Raw genomic sequence first — 15,775 nt, 5'->3', positions numbered from 1 at the left:
AGGCTGACTTTGTTCCAAACTTTGAGTGTAGAGAAATGGGGAATGTGTGCAGTCCTTTTCCCACTTTTGTGGAATCACCAACCAGACGGCACCGGTTTAAGGTGAGAGAGGATTGATTAAATAGGGATCCCAGGGTAAAATTATTAATCCACTCTCCTTTCAGGTGCATTGTTTAACTAACACGGTGAGTTCACACTCAGGTTGGAGGAGCAGCACCTCATATTACATCCGGGTAGTTTAGAACCAGATGGCATGAACATCGATGTCTTTAACTTCTACCTCCACCTTTTCTTTACATCAACCCACACGCCAGTCTCCTCCATTACGTCTCCCCACTTCTCTCATCTCCACTGCGGATCGTCTCCCTCTGCTTCCTCATTTACTTCTCTTTTTTTCCCATGGTCCTATCCTATCAGATTCCTTCTTTTCATCCCTTTGCATTTTCCGCCTACCACCTCACAGCGTCTCACTTCATCTCCCACCCACTCAGCTTCAGACATATCTGGCTTCACCTATCATCTACCAGCTTGGACTCTTTCCACTCCCTACACCATCTTATTCCGGCTTCTCCCCACTTCCAGTCCTGATGAAGGGTCTCGGCAGGAAATCTCTGTTTTGCTTTATCCCCCTCCATAGAAGCTACCTGACCTCCTGACTTCCTCCAACATTTTGTGTATGTTACTCTGCATCTCCAACATCTGCAGAATCTCATCGGGACAGAGTGCAGAATGCAGAGACTACATCGTGTCTCACTAATGTCGAGGAGGCCACACCTGGAAAAATGGAAACAGTACATGACCCGACAGGCACGATATTGAAAAGTTGCCTCATATGGAAGGACTGTTTGGGACCCTGACTAGTGGTGAGGAGAGTGGTCTGTGGCAGATCTAGTTCTTCATCCACTTGCAGAGTTGGCTTTCAGCCCCTTCACCCCTCCTTATCGCTGTAAAACTCTCTCTTTTGTGGAAAACACTTATGCTTGGTGGTGATTTGCCACAATGACAGGACTCCCTGATTTATTCACTCCATAGTCACCAGGTTGCGCTTTGCCGCAATAACGCTGAGAGACAGAAATGTGACGCTGCAGCCTGCTGAAATGTTTATTCAACATTCAAGATTGTTTAATTCCCTTTTTAGCAAACACGTGTAAATGAGGTCGAAATAATTATTATTCCAGCTCCAATGCAACACTAAACCATAAATGTAACAGCATATATCCACAGCTTATATACTGTGCACGGATGGATTTTCTATCCATAAAGTGACACTCGGCACTGGATGCCTGAAAATAAGATGACAGACAGGAAATTATAAAATAGAGGTCGTGTGGAATGGTGGCTTAGTGGGTAAAGATCTTTATCAGCCTTACTGATTGGGAAAAGTAGCTGTCCCATAGTCTTGTAGTCCTGGTGAGGATGCTGTGTATTCTACCCTCGATGGGAGTGGGACAAGCAGTCCATCAGCGGGACGGGTGGAGGTACATGATGAAAATCAGGTTAGGTTGGTGCTTGCTCTCAAGACAGGGAATTTGGAAAATACCTATCAGATGCCTTTTAGAACAGCTTGTAATTGTGCTCACTAAGAAAAAGTTAATTCTGGATTGAGTGCTGTGTAATGAACCAAATTTGATTAGGGAGCTTATGGTAAAGGAATCATGTGGATGCAGTGATCACAACATGTTAGAATTCACCCTGCACATCGAGATGGGAAAGGCTCAACAGGTTATCAATATTAGTGGAGTGAGGGGAACTGCGGAGGCATGGGAGAACACTATCAGGGATGATGGCAGAATAGCAATGGCTGGAGTTACTCAAATTGACAGCCTCAGGGTATAAGAGAAACACATCATATTCCACCTGCACAGCTTCAACCTGAAGGCACGAATATCGATTTCTCCATCCAGTAAAAAAAATCACTGCCCATCGCCTCTCCTACTCTCCACTCTGTCCATGCACCTTTAAAGTTATATAAATGCGATGTCACCATTCATCACGAGAGGACTATTCATAAGGATGTAGCGGTGGGCTACACGCAGCGCTGAAATAACGACACGTAGTCGGTGAGCTGCAGTTGCAAAAGAGATTTATTCAAACTTTGCGGCTTCGCTTTAAAGCCTTCCTGATCCCGCCCTCACCGGGCGGGCATGATGTAGGGGGCACACATTCACAGTCCCGACCAGCGCGCGGGCTTTTCCCCTTTCTGGTGAAGCAGGCTTGGCACACTCTTTGATACCAGACTCGAGAGGGGAAAGTACAACAAAATGCATCATTAGGGTTCATTACCAGAGGACTATTCATAAGGATACAACGTTGAGACGTTATCAGGCATTAGATAAACCACACGGACTATCATGAGCAGTGTAGGGACTCATCTCAGGAAAAATGTGCTGGAATTGGACCAGAGTCCAGAGGAGGCTTATCAAAATGATTCCGAGACTGACAGGGTTAACGCATGAGGAGCATTCGATGTCTCTGGGCCTGTATCCGATAGTGTATAGAAAAAAATGAGGGAGGATCTCGAACACTAAAAGAGCCGAGAAACAGTGCATGTCGAGAGTATTTTTCCTGTAGCTGGGAACCAGGGGAATACGCCCACAGATTAGTGGGCCCTCCATTTAGAGCAGAGAACAGGAAAAAATCTACTACTGCATTTTATGATCTTAGGATTATTCATCGCCACCGTATATGTTCAAAGCTCCTGTGACCATTACCCTCGCTCCCCTTGATTAATTATCTATCTCCACCTCAAAAATACCCAGCCAACCGGCCCTCACACTCTCAGGGCAGTGAATCCCAGAGATTGTACGCTCAAATAGAACACAAAGCGAAATTAAAGAGAAAATATAAAATTCCAGGAATTTTCACACATCTCCATTTAAAATGAACCCTCTATGTGCCTCTCTAACTGACGAGGAGAGATACTCTAACAGGATGCTCCACAAATACCCCATTGTTTGTGAAAGTGTTCTAAATTCAGCGTCAAATTAGCTCACCTCTGCTGATAAATCGTCCCAAGTATTACACTAGTAAAACCGCTCTGACTGGCTCCACAGCTACTCTTAAGATTTACTTCTGCTTGTGGATTAAAACCGTGCATAGAATTCGAGGGGTAGCCTCATTAGTACCCTGTACGATGGTAGCTACACCGACCCATTACATAATCTTTACTCTTTGTGCGGGGATTAGAGATTATGCCATTTGAACTACTACTTGAAATCTGCCTTTTGAACTACTTGATGCAGAATCACAACGTCGTCATTAGATTTCCTTCCTCCGTTTCTGTGTTCTCAGCAGATTGGACATCTCACAGCCCGTTCCCTCCTCTGGGCGATTAACCAGTGAACAAATTTACTGAGTATATAAACATGGACGATAGCATGTCTGTTGGGTTAGTACTTCGCTGTGGGTGTAAGATATGGGACACCCGGGAATCTTCCAGTCTCCCAGATGGTCATATCTGCGCCAGGTGCACCGAGGTGCGGCTTCTGAGAGAACGTGTTAGGGATATGGAGCAACGGCTTGATGACCTACAGTTTGTAATGGAACGTGAGCCGGAGATAGATAGGAGATACAAGGAGTTAGTCAGCCCGAGGCTGCAGGAGGCTGCACCCCTGTGGTCACTCCCTCAACAGCATCCAACACGAGATTACGATTACTGAGGGGGATGGCCACAGGGGTGCTTTCCAGTATCTGAGCTCTTCCCATTCTTTCCGTGACAATCACCCACTCATCTAACTCCTGCAGTCCGTCCTGCAGGTCTCTGGCACTGAGCCCGGTTCCGTGTTGCAGAAGGGAGGGCGTAAGATGGGGAATACGGTAGTCATAGGGGATCGCATTGTGAGGGGAACAGACAGGAGGTTCTGTCAGCCTGATAGAGATAGTGTTGCATCCCAGGTGCCGGGGTACGGGATGTCTCGGATCGGGTGCAGTGTATTCTGAAGGGAAAGGGTGAACAGCTAGGTACACGTCGGTACCAATGACATAGGTAGAAAACAAGAGAGGAGGTCCTGAGGAGAGAATTCAGGAGTTAAGTAGGAAGCTGAAAAGCAGCTCCTCCAGAGCAGTAATCTCAGGATTGCTCCCTGTGCCACATGCTAACGAGAGCAAAAGTAGCATGGTCAGGCATGTCATTGTTTGACTGAGAGACTGGTGTAGGGGGCAGGGTATTGGTTATTGGATCCTTGGGGCATCTTCGGGGAGGTGCGGCCTGTTCAGAAACGACGGATTACAGCTGAACGCAAAGCGGTCCAAAATCCTAGAGGGGCGGTCTAATAGACCTGTTAGGGAGAGTTTAAACTAATTTGAATTTAGATTGGGATCCGGAGCGATAGGGCTGAGGAAGTGGAAAACAGAAATAAATCAGAGATAGCGTGCAACAGAGATGATAGAAAGCAAAGGCAGGGGATGAGGCTTAATCACAGCCAGTGGGATGAGTTACAGGGTAATGGAGGCGTGGTGCAGTAAAAACAGTAAATCCTGGACTGGAAGTGTTGCATTTGAATACAGCAGCATGAGAAATAAAATGGACGATCTTGAAATCCAGATACCTGTTGGCAGGTATGACGTTGTAGCCATCTCCGAAACATGGCTAAAGGATGGCTGCCATTGGGAGCTGAATGTCCAAGGATATACGGTGTATCGGAAAGATAGTTTAGTAGACGGGGAGGGGTGTGCAGCCCTGTGTATAAGAAATTATATTAAATCATTAGAAAGGGATGACATAGGTTCGGAAGCTGTAGAGTCTCTATGGTTTGAGTTAAGAAATGGCAAGGGTAAAAGTACCCTAATGGCAGCTGTATACAGGCTTCCAAATGGCAGCAGGGATGTGGAAAAGGTGTGTCAGAAGGGCAATGTCATTATAATCATTACAAATTTTAACATGCTGGTAGATTTGGAAAAACAAGCCACTACTGGACCTCAAAAGAGAGAATGTGTAGAATGCCTAAGGGACTAAATTCCAAAGTGTCGTTATTTATCGTATAAGAGTTACTATGGTTAAAATTAAAACTATTATCATAGCTGCATGCAGAAGCATTCCCCGGAAATCTCCAGAAATGTTAAAAGGCCATGGCCAGGTTCTATTACTATCGGTGAACCCATGCATCTTTTCTCTAATTGCCTTAATTTTCTGGATTTCCTGAGTGATATGCTGAGGTAGATCTGTAACAGAAAACGCCTCATCTGGAATATTCCTTTCCTGTGACAGCAAATGTCACCCCTTTCTCTGTTCGCAATAAATCCAATGCCATCCTATTCTGTGAAGCTGCCATCCTCAGAGCTGCTATTTCAGTAATTAAATCCTTAATCTGGGTCTAGATACCTGTTAAACCCTTCGCAGTGCTATTCGCCAACTGTTCTAGTGTAGCTGCCAACTTTTATACTTCTCACGAATTTCGGTCTATCCCATAGAAAGGAAAATATATCATCCAAAATTTCTCACTTTCTGTAATTTCTCTCTTATTTCCTTCCAGCTGAGTACGATGAGAAATGTTGGACAATGAATATATAGAGGGTACTACATAAGCTGAGTAGCAACATCCCGTCCAGTTTCGCACCGTGATAGTTCCCTTGTCATCATAAGGCCCTGAGAGCCACGGGAATGCCTTCCTACCACATACACAATAAGTTCCATTAACAGCGTACGGAGGGGGATCAGCCCTAATTTCTCTACAAGAGCTATTTCCCAAAAACGTTTCCTCTATTCTTCCAGTACGACAATAACAGATCCCATTTACCTTACTCAGAGTATGGGCAGGTTATACTCTTTCAGGTCACTTCTGTAGATATTCGTAAATGGCATCCCTTAAAACAGAGACACCCACAATTCTGGGTTGTTCTACATCCTGATATCCACCATCGATCCAGTAATGGGTCTCAGGATTTACTCAAATAATCATAATTCTCACAGATAACATCTCACTACTATTCAAAGGTACTTCTTCCAAGGGCAATCCTGGTTCCGCATGCTGGGATAACCTGGCACATTCCCAAAAGGGCGACTGCCTTTTTCTTTCTGCATATGTGTGACATAGAGAAAGGGAAGTATTTGTTTGGAGACTTGGGGCATATAGTACAAAAGGTACAGCCATCATGATATTATTCCCCCTTTGTTTATTCTACTTCATTAAAGAGGGGCTTACAGTCGGATCGATGAATCCACCTTGGGTGCCCCTCCGCCCTCACGGCCGTGGGTGCGGTCAGTAGCACCTGATAGGGTCCTCTCCACCGAGTGTCCAATTTATTTCTGTCCCAATTCTTTATCAAGACAAAGTCTGAAGGATTAACAGTGGGACAATCCCCTTTAGCTTAAACCTCGTACTCTTGGTGGGCCTGGCGAACCTGAAAGTGCAAACTTTGGAAATTATTTGGTTAGTTTACACAAATATTTTCCCATATGTGTGACATATGAGGGGACGTGGTAACCCCGGTGTCCATAGTGTACGCATAGGCTTTCCATGGATGATTTCTGCTGGGGACAATCCAGTTTTAGTCTAGGGTTCAACTCTCATATGGAACAATTCCAAAGGTCAAATCTTAAGCCAGGTTCGTCCAGTTTCTTGCATAAGTTTCGTTATCTTATTCTTTAAGATTCCATTTGCCCGTTCCACTATACCCGCTGCTTTTGGATGGTGAGCACAGTGAAATTCCTGTTTTATTGCCAGTTCTTTTCAGATATTTTTCTTTTATCTTAGCAATAAAATGAGGCCCTTTGTCTGAGCTTATTGATTCAGGTAATCCCAAACAGGGAATCATTTCTCTTAGTAATATTTTTACAACGGTATTATCACTGGTGGGAATAGCGTCTATCTATCTGCTAAATACATATAATATTACCAAGCAATGTTTACAACAATGTACTCTGGGTAGTTCTATAAAATCAAGTTGTAAAGAATGAAAAGGTCCACCCGTTCCGGAAACACAAGGCATTCCCTTTCCAGCATTCGTGTTTTTTTAAATGTAGTGGCTCGCTTTTCAGCTGCTTCCTGGAAATCTGGGCGCCACCAAGATATTATCCATTCCCCCCCTTGCCCAAGTGTGTAGAATTATTTGCATAATCTATCAAGATAGATAAGAACTCAAAGGGAACACAAACCTGTCCTGCAGGGGTCACCCAGAAATTTGTCTGAGGTTGAAGGTGGTAACCCATTTGGGATGGTAGTTTGTGTTCTCCTTCAGGGACATCGCCCTGAAACTTAAATATTCCCCCGATGTCAGTTACGTGTCAGTTACGCATGTCTGCATACCTGTCTTTTGATTTTCTCTAATAAGAGCTTGCTGGGCTCCCGAGGGGACTGAAAATGTCGGGTACGGTTCTATGTAAACTTTCGCATTTTAATCTCTTTGAGATTTCTTTTCCATTTTAAACATCGAAACGTTAATCACAGAGAGTTCCAGCTCCGGCTTGTACTTTTGGTTCCTCTACTGAAGCCCTCATTCAGGCCCTGTCTACTTTGTTCCAAATATTTGTGAACTCCCTCCTCGAAGTCACCTTCATTTCTGACTTTGCGTTGTTTGTTTAAGGTCTTCTACCAAGAATTGGTTCTGTGGTGGATTCTTCAAAGTCAGAACTGAGTAGGCGGTTAGACCGCACTTTAGTCTGTTGCTCTGATACAGGCACGAGTCAGAGCAAGTAGCTCAGCCTTCTGGGCGGAGACAGCTGCTGCGAAGGAGACTTGCTCAATTACTTCACTGTCGTCACGTATCGCATAGCCGGAACATCGTTTTCCTGCTGGATCCACGAAAGAGTGTACAGCCTCATGAAACGTTGCCTGGAAGGGAGTATTGCGGAAGGGATCGGAGAGTCTCTCCTTCTCTCACGGTGATCCGGACGAGGGTGGGAGGGTGGGCTGCTGGTGCGGTCGACTCCGTGGCCTGAATTTTCACAGAGATGTAGTACAACATCATGGGTGCGGTCAATATTAAAGAGTGTCTTGCCAGATGTCCCGTCTTCACCTTTGACTTCTTCCAGTATCGGAGTTGGCCCCAGGCCAGGTCTTTCCAGTTTCCTTCGGCGGGGGGCTTATTTCGTCCGGGTGTAGGCAAGGAACCCTTGGCTCTTTGCCTTGAACCCAGAGTAAAGCCTCCCGGTGGTATGGGGAACCACCAGTCCTGACTCAGACCAAAGGATATTCGGAAAGTTGGTCAGTAATGCACTGCACTCTCTTCCTTTTACCTCTCCAATCACCGGGACTGGGACACTCTGTCCCTCGAGGGATGCATAATATTGGGTTTCCTCAGCTGAGCACCCCGCAGGGTCATAGCACAGAGTCACGAGGGTTCAACATATCCTGTTTCTTGATATCCTTAATATCCATACGCTCAGGCTTTTCATTCCGCTTTTTGTCATCCCTACAGTCACCAAGACCCTTTTCTGTAGTGAGGAGGGTTTCATCAACGGTATATTTATTTCAAAATGTTCATGAATACAGTTAAGCTTTCATTCAATAATTATGTGATTACGTGAAATAACATTACCTACTTGCACCAGTAGAACAATGCTCCAGGCCGTTGGACACTGGTCGTATAAATTGACTCTTGAAACAATACGGCTGCAAATGACTTTCATTCCAAGATTCGTCCCATTTCAGATCTGAATTGTCGATAAAGGTAATGTAGCTCCTCCGGCAGCTCAGTAAGTTCTCCTCAATAACTTTTCAGAAACTCAAACTAAACTTTCGCACAGCGACGACTTGGATAAAGAGTCTGGAATAAAAAGAAGGCCCATAAACATTTGTCAGAATTTAATTACAGAATAAATGTAGAAACGGCATATCAGTGTTTCAGAGGAGAAGATGTATTAGAGAGATGTGCAACAACAGGTGTTTCCTGTGAGCTCAACAGAAATGCACTTCTCTGAGACATCGCTGCAGAATGTGACAGGACAGTTTATATATACAGAGAATGAATGAATAAATATTAGGCACTATATTTAATTATTACTGTGCAAATATTCTTTCTGGAGATTCCTAGGGGCAATAAGTGCAAGACACATTTTGAAATGCTATTTTAAAGTAGGGGTGACTACATTACCTTAAAGTTGTGGCAAGCTGCACCGAAACCTAAAGGAAAACACAGATGTTCTTAATGTCAACAGTGTTAGGGGGAGGGAGAGGAGAAATTGACTGCATTGACAAATTTTGGAATCAATGCAATTTCCTCTAACAGCCAGAGCAGAAAATAACTCGAGTGCAGGATTTGACAATAAATAACTAGCTCAACTTGAATGGACAGATGCAGCAGAATTTATCAAATTGCTATTGTGAATTAACAGAACGAACAGTTGAACGTTAAATATATGATTGAAGACATAAACAGCTGCTGCATTATTTTAATTTTTATTTAGCTTGTTGCCGTCTCAAAGCTGTAATCAGGAATGACTGGTGCGAGAAATACCAAGAATATGGTTAAGCATATAACACCAATAATGTTTTCAAATTGGGGAAAAAAGCAGTTGGTGATCTGGGTTAGGAGTGGCAAAACAATATTCATTTGAATGAGTGGTGACCTGTTACAGATAGATAATATGTGCGGAAATTTAGTTTTCGAAATGATTCGAAGACGAGGCCATTGTCATACGTTGTGTCTCCTTATTTCTCAGGATTATGTTATGATACAGTACCATCGTGTTTATCGGTATGTCAACAGGCTTCATTGTATTAGCGCTGTTCTGTATATTATGCACTGCATACAATACAGAAGTTAATATGATCAAATCATTATCAAATGAACTTTGCATAAGGAAAACAGAGCTTGAGGCAGCGCTTAATCGAGCTGGACATTCATCTTCCACTCTGCACAAAATTCTGCTAATTTTCCCGGACTTTCCTGCGGTCTTAGTTTCTAAATAGAATGCTGAACTTTCTAATAAAATTAATAAAAAAAAACGATTCTGTTTTTCATCTCCACTCTTCACAGGCAGCTGCTGAATGGACAGTAAATACAGAAATCTTCATCGATTCCACAACATTCTTCCCTCGTGCATCTCCATAAGGTAGGATAAGTCCTATTAGGCCATGGGAATGTGTCCATCTTAATGTCCTTCAAAACTGTTAATAACATCTACCTCTTTGTTTCACAATTCAGTCGCTTATTCTAATAGGACACTCTGATCTCACTTTCCCTGTATCCTTTCCCTTCGTGAATATAAATGCAGAAAACTGATTTGGTACTTAGCCGACATCCCCTGACTCCTAACACAAATTTCCTCCATGCTCCTTCAGCAGTAATACCCTCTCCATTGTCTGTCTCTTGTTCTGAAACTGCAACATATGTAGTTGGTATTCTTCTGGAGCAAGTTGTTAAGATCGTTCTGAAACCTTTGGAGGTTCTTTTCATTGATAAAGTTCTCTGTATATCTCTAAGTACCTTACCGATTTCATGAGCCCTGTTTTTCTTCCCCCCCCCCCCTTAGTGACTATAACCACTATTTCTTCTGTCACCTGTGCCTTCTTACTTTACCATCTGTATTTTTCAATCTCTCTGAACGTGCCTTACCTGACCTCTGGTCATATAGTCTTCAATGGTTTCCCATGTCAAATGTTGTCTTTGCAATATCACCTGCCCACAATTTGCATTTCCAGAATCCTCAGTCAATTCTGTAATTTACCTTGAGCCAATTCATTTCATCTGGTTGGTAGCAAATTTGCCCTGATTTCTTACTCTATTGAAATATAATGAATTATGACCGCCCATTCTAATGTGATCTTCAACAGAAATATTAGTCACCCGTACACCTTCATTTCCCAAATGGAAAATCCAGTACTGTCACACGCTTTCAAAAAGAACACTCCTCGGTGCAGCTGAAAAACTCTGCCTGAAAAAAAGTTTGATTCTTGCTTTGTTTGTTCGGTTGGTTTTGCAGCAATGCTGTATCTGTCTGCAGATCTGCTCCTATACTTCTACTAGATTTTGGGGATTAATAAAATAATCACACAAGTGTGACTGATTGCAGATTTACCCACTTTCCCTCAGGGGATGAATGCCTTCTCCGAGTACTGCAGTAAAATTTTCTCTAATTTCTGCAAAACTTTTCTAATATTTTTACTTTCCATCCTATCACTTCTAACATATTGACAGACTAGTGCCAATATCAACCATGGTTCTATCAAGGAGTAAACGCTCTATTTCAAAGCGCTAATCTCGGTTCTGATTCATCAGCCTAACCTATGACACTCGTTGATTAGAGATAAACTTACTTCAATCAATAATGCCCACTATATACCTTAAGCGCTCCCTGCCTGCCTTTCATTTCAGATTTATTTGTCAAGCCGACAGTACGTATAAATACAATCAGTGAAACGTAGAACCATTCCCGTATAGCTGCAGCCCGTTTTCCCTACACAATTCCCTGCTTCTTCATGAAACGCCTATTAACAAAAACTTTATAGGCCCCCGTTCCGCACTCTATTCCAATTATTTAGATCGTTAGTAAATGGTACAGAAAGTAATATTCTGTATGCAACTCTGGATTTCCTGCCTTTTAACTCCAGGCTAACTCCCAAAATTAAGTTAGCACATCCAGAGCTTCCTTCATGGCTATGACTTTGGTTACAAAATGAAAGACGAATCAACGCTGCACATTATCTCCATCAGAATATTTTGTGCCTCCTCAGAGACATCGTATATTCTGGAACAAGTGAGGCAACATATTATTCTGAATTTCGGTTTGCAATCACATAAATATCGTCCCGTACCGCTGAATTTAGAATTTCCACTCACATTTGCTCGACTGGACTTTGTCTGCCTTGCAATTCAACAATGGCCGACCTGGTTCCTCTCTGTGACTGTTACTGGTAATTTTCCAGAGGTGAACTGTACCTCAAAAACATATAAATGGTATATTTGTTTCTGATCTGCATATTCCCAGGGCAACCCAGCAATGCATACAAGCCGCACACATCCCCCGTCAGACACAAATCTATATTGGCCCGCTACATACCTGATTGACTAATTTCAATTATCTCTGCTTCCAGCTGGTCAATGGGTCCAGCTTTCATTCCAAGCACTGCATCATGCCTCCGAAGAACTGCATCTGAATATACATCTTCAGACGTAATCTTCAGGGACACTTGACTGCTCCGTCATCTCCCAAATCTGACAGAAGGATCACATCTCGCAGTTATTACTGTTCATCCAACAAATAAAATCCAACTAAATGAACAAATAAATAGAGAAAGAAAGAATTTATTTTTCTGTTACGTTGTTGCACCTGGCCCTTTATAGTGAAGTCTGGTATCTGATAACCGGTATCTGGTTTTCTAGTATCACTGCAGATGATGCCTGTTCAAGTATGTCCAGTCGCAGTTCTTCAGAGGCGTTATAATGTAGTTCAAATGAAAACCATTGCACTTTGATGTCATTAGTGACGCCTGGTATTTAGTCCCGCAGTTTCATCTACTACCCGCATATCTATCACAAATTCATCAAAATAGCTGTCACTATACCGCGGACCTTCCCTTTTTGATTACAAGCAAGTCCTTACTTACATTATAATTATATAATTTTAATTAGACCTGCTGCATTTGCTCAATCAATCATCATTTGCGATCACATTGGTCTGTCTTTGTCTCCTCGCATTCTGCTTTCTCTCACTGAAAAAAATAATGCCTGTCATCAGCCTGTTTCCAAATTCTTCTATGTATCAGCTTACCGTTTAGAAAAATCTATGGAGAAGGACTAAGTCAGTGAACTGGGCCATATGAGAAACTTGATTCGGGCGAGAGACTGATTGAGCGAGAGCATCTCCATGGAATTAACTACCAGGAAATAAAGCATCGAGCATAAAAAAAAGAAGGAAAATGAGAACTCAATGTTATGGGACTCACAATCATCTTAAGACGCGAAAAAACAACATAATAAGTTCTGGAGTATGTTCTAATATTCCTGGAGATCTATGAATTCCTGCGAAAGAATTTTCGTTTGGGAGATATATGTTTCAGATAATTCCATGTATCATCAGGGAAAGGTATACAACACTCGTTTATTATTTTGTGATGATTTTGCTTGGAGATGGCATAAAATATTCCGCTTGAAATCGTGGGACATAGACGGAAAAATTGACGACAGAATGAAGTATTTTTGTATCGCTACCCCTACCCCCATCTCGGCACCGGAAGCTGATCAGCAAGAAATTTGAATTAAAGGAACATTCCACAAGCTACGATACTGTCATGCAATTAATAATAGTGTGATTCGGGACAGGATCGCTGAGCAAATTGTCAATGTGCCCAACAGCATGATGGTGGGAAAATGGGAGTTGAGCAATCTGGTCTCAGAGAAAGCTTACCAGATCTAAAACAAAGTTACAGGACAGGATATGTTTCGATGCACACATCGGGTCGATGTTTCATGTCATTTACAGTTTCTCACAGCTCATTGGGTTCTCACAGCCAATGAAAGACGATGGCCCCATCATGCCCATTAAAGGGCAAGATATATCTCATTGGTGCGTTTCAGGAAATTGCAGTTCACAACTCAGTATGTGAAATTTGACAGTTCAGAGAGAAATACTGAGTACTCGGGGGGGGGGGGGGGGGAATAAAAGTTCAGATCAAGTGGAGCGTGTGAAGGTTTTGGAGAGTTTCTTAGCTGTCTTCAGTACCGGCTCCTTTAACCTTCCAGAGAAACCTTACTAAATGACCGCCGCTATCATGCTGCACACTGTCGTGGCACTGACGATGATGAATATCTGGACCGGTGAGTATATATTGGGCAACAAACAGATATATATATAAACACACACACACACACACACACACACACACACACACACACACACTCACACACACACACACACACACACACACACACACACACACACTCACACACACACACACACATTAATTAATAAACTGTTTACATGTGCACGTTTATAGCAATCTTACTGAATATTGACTGGAATGGAAAGAAAACACAGAAAGAAATCATTATGATTGCGCAATACTGATATATTGAATCATATATTTCCCCTACTAATTTCCCGTGTAAAGGAAAGCTTAATTTGCTTGTATGATTAGAGTAGAATGGCTGGATAGATCAGGAACGAGGCAGATTTGTTCGCAATTCATGACGATGAAGTTAGAACACTCAGATTTGTTTACTTTACAGTTTCATTGAACATATTTTTTTTAATCCCGTTGTTTGAGGAAATTCTCGTTGGAATCGCTACCGTTAGAGAATCGTTTCCATTAATTGCATGGACTTACACGTTTGAACCTCCTATTGAGATATTTTGTGAAACGGTTCACTCTGAAATTGCACCTACACTAAGGGAGCTGTCTCCACTCAGAAATTATCCCTGCGAAAACCAGCGGCTGTTGTCAAATGATATTCCAAAGAGATTATAAATCGGAAGTGATTATAACTGGAGAAAGTCGATGTTAGGAATCTATGCATTGGCGTCCGGAATGAATTACTCAGTGAATATGCGTAGCACCCAAAGCTGCCGTCGTTCCTGGTTGAAGGCTTGTGCCCAGCCCTGTTACTGTTATTTATTAGTTACAGCTCTTTCTGCCACCATGTTTTATATTCAAATTAAGGAATTTGAAAAATGTGCTCCGATTTTGGAAACATTTTACATCCTTGAAATCATTCTGCAATACAGTGAACATTTACTAATAATTTTGGTTTTATTCTTCAATCATTCCAAGATTTGTAGTTTTAATCGACCATACGGCGATGCGATCTGACTCGTAATCTATGATCTTAAATTATGATTTAGATTCTCCTGGAAAATGCGGCGATATTTTTTTTTTACCTCCTTTCAAGCACTTTGTATAAAATGTATAATAATTGACGCCATATCAAATGGAAACACCCAGAGAAACAGGGGCACCGAAGAATTGGGAAATCCACTTAACGTTCAGGCAGATGTACAAAATAACAAATAACTCTTGTCCGCAGATACAGCTTAATCTGTCTTGTGTTTTTGTCTTTATTACTCTTCTGCTGAATATCCTGCCTAACATCCTATGACCACACAACCTCATCCTACTACTTCACAAACAAATCTAATTCTGCATCTCTCATTTCAGGCCGCTTCGGGGATTGTCAGCCAGAACCGTCAGGTAACTTTGCTAACTTTTCACTGCGCGGAGGGCTGGGCAATTACAACTATTTGCTATTGAAACTACAGCTGACAGGTGACTGCACCATTAGACTTCAGAGCAGAATTAGTTCATTCAACCCATCGAGTCTGCTCTGCCATTCCATCATATCTGATTCTGGATCACACTCGACCCCATACACCTGCCTTCTCGCCATAACCTTTGATGCCCTGACTAATCAGAAAACTATCAACTTTCGCTTTAAATATAACCGACAACGACCTCTGCGGAAGTCTGTGGCACAGCATGGTAGAGATTTATTACCGTCTGGCTAAAAAGATCCCCTCTTACCTCTCTTTTAAAACGTCGCCCCTCAATTTTGAGGCTGTGCCCCCTAGTTCTGGGTACCCCACTGTAGTAACCGTCCTCTCCTCGTCCACCTTAGTCCATTCAACATTCGGTAGGAGTCAAAAAGATTCTGTCCCTCCGCATTCCACTCAATTCCGGTCAGTACAGACGGAAACCTACCAAACGCTCCTCATATGTTAACCCCATTTTTCGTGGGGAATCACCCTCGTGAACCTCATCTGAACTCTCCGTAATGACAACACATATTTTCAGGGATATGAGTCCCAAACAGTTGACAATATCCCAAGTGCGACCTCACTAGTGTCTTGTAAAAACTCAGATTATCTCATTGTCTTTTATTCTAATACCCTTGCAATAAAGACC

Source organism: Hypanus sabinus, unplaced genomic scaffold (assembly GCF_030144855.1).
Source record: "Hypanus sabinus isolate sHypSab1 unplaced genomic scaffold, sHypSab1.hap1 scaffold_551, whole genome shotgun sequence".
Classification (NCBI taxonomy): Eukaryota; Metazoa; Chordata; class Chondrichthyes; order Myliobatiformes; family Dasyatidae; genus Hypanus; species Hypanus sabinus.
The sequence above is the reverse complement of the archived record's forward strand: the minus strand, read 5'-3'. Positions refer to the sequence as shown.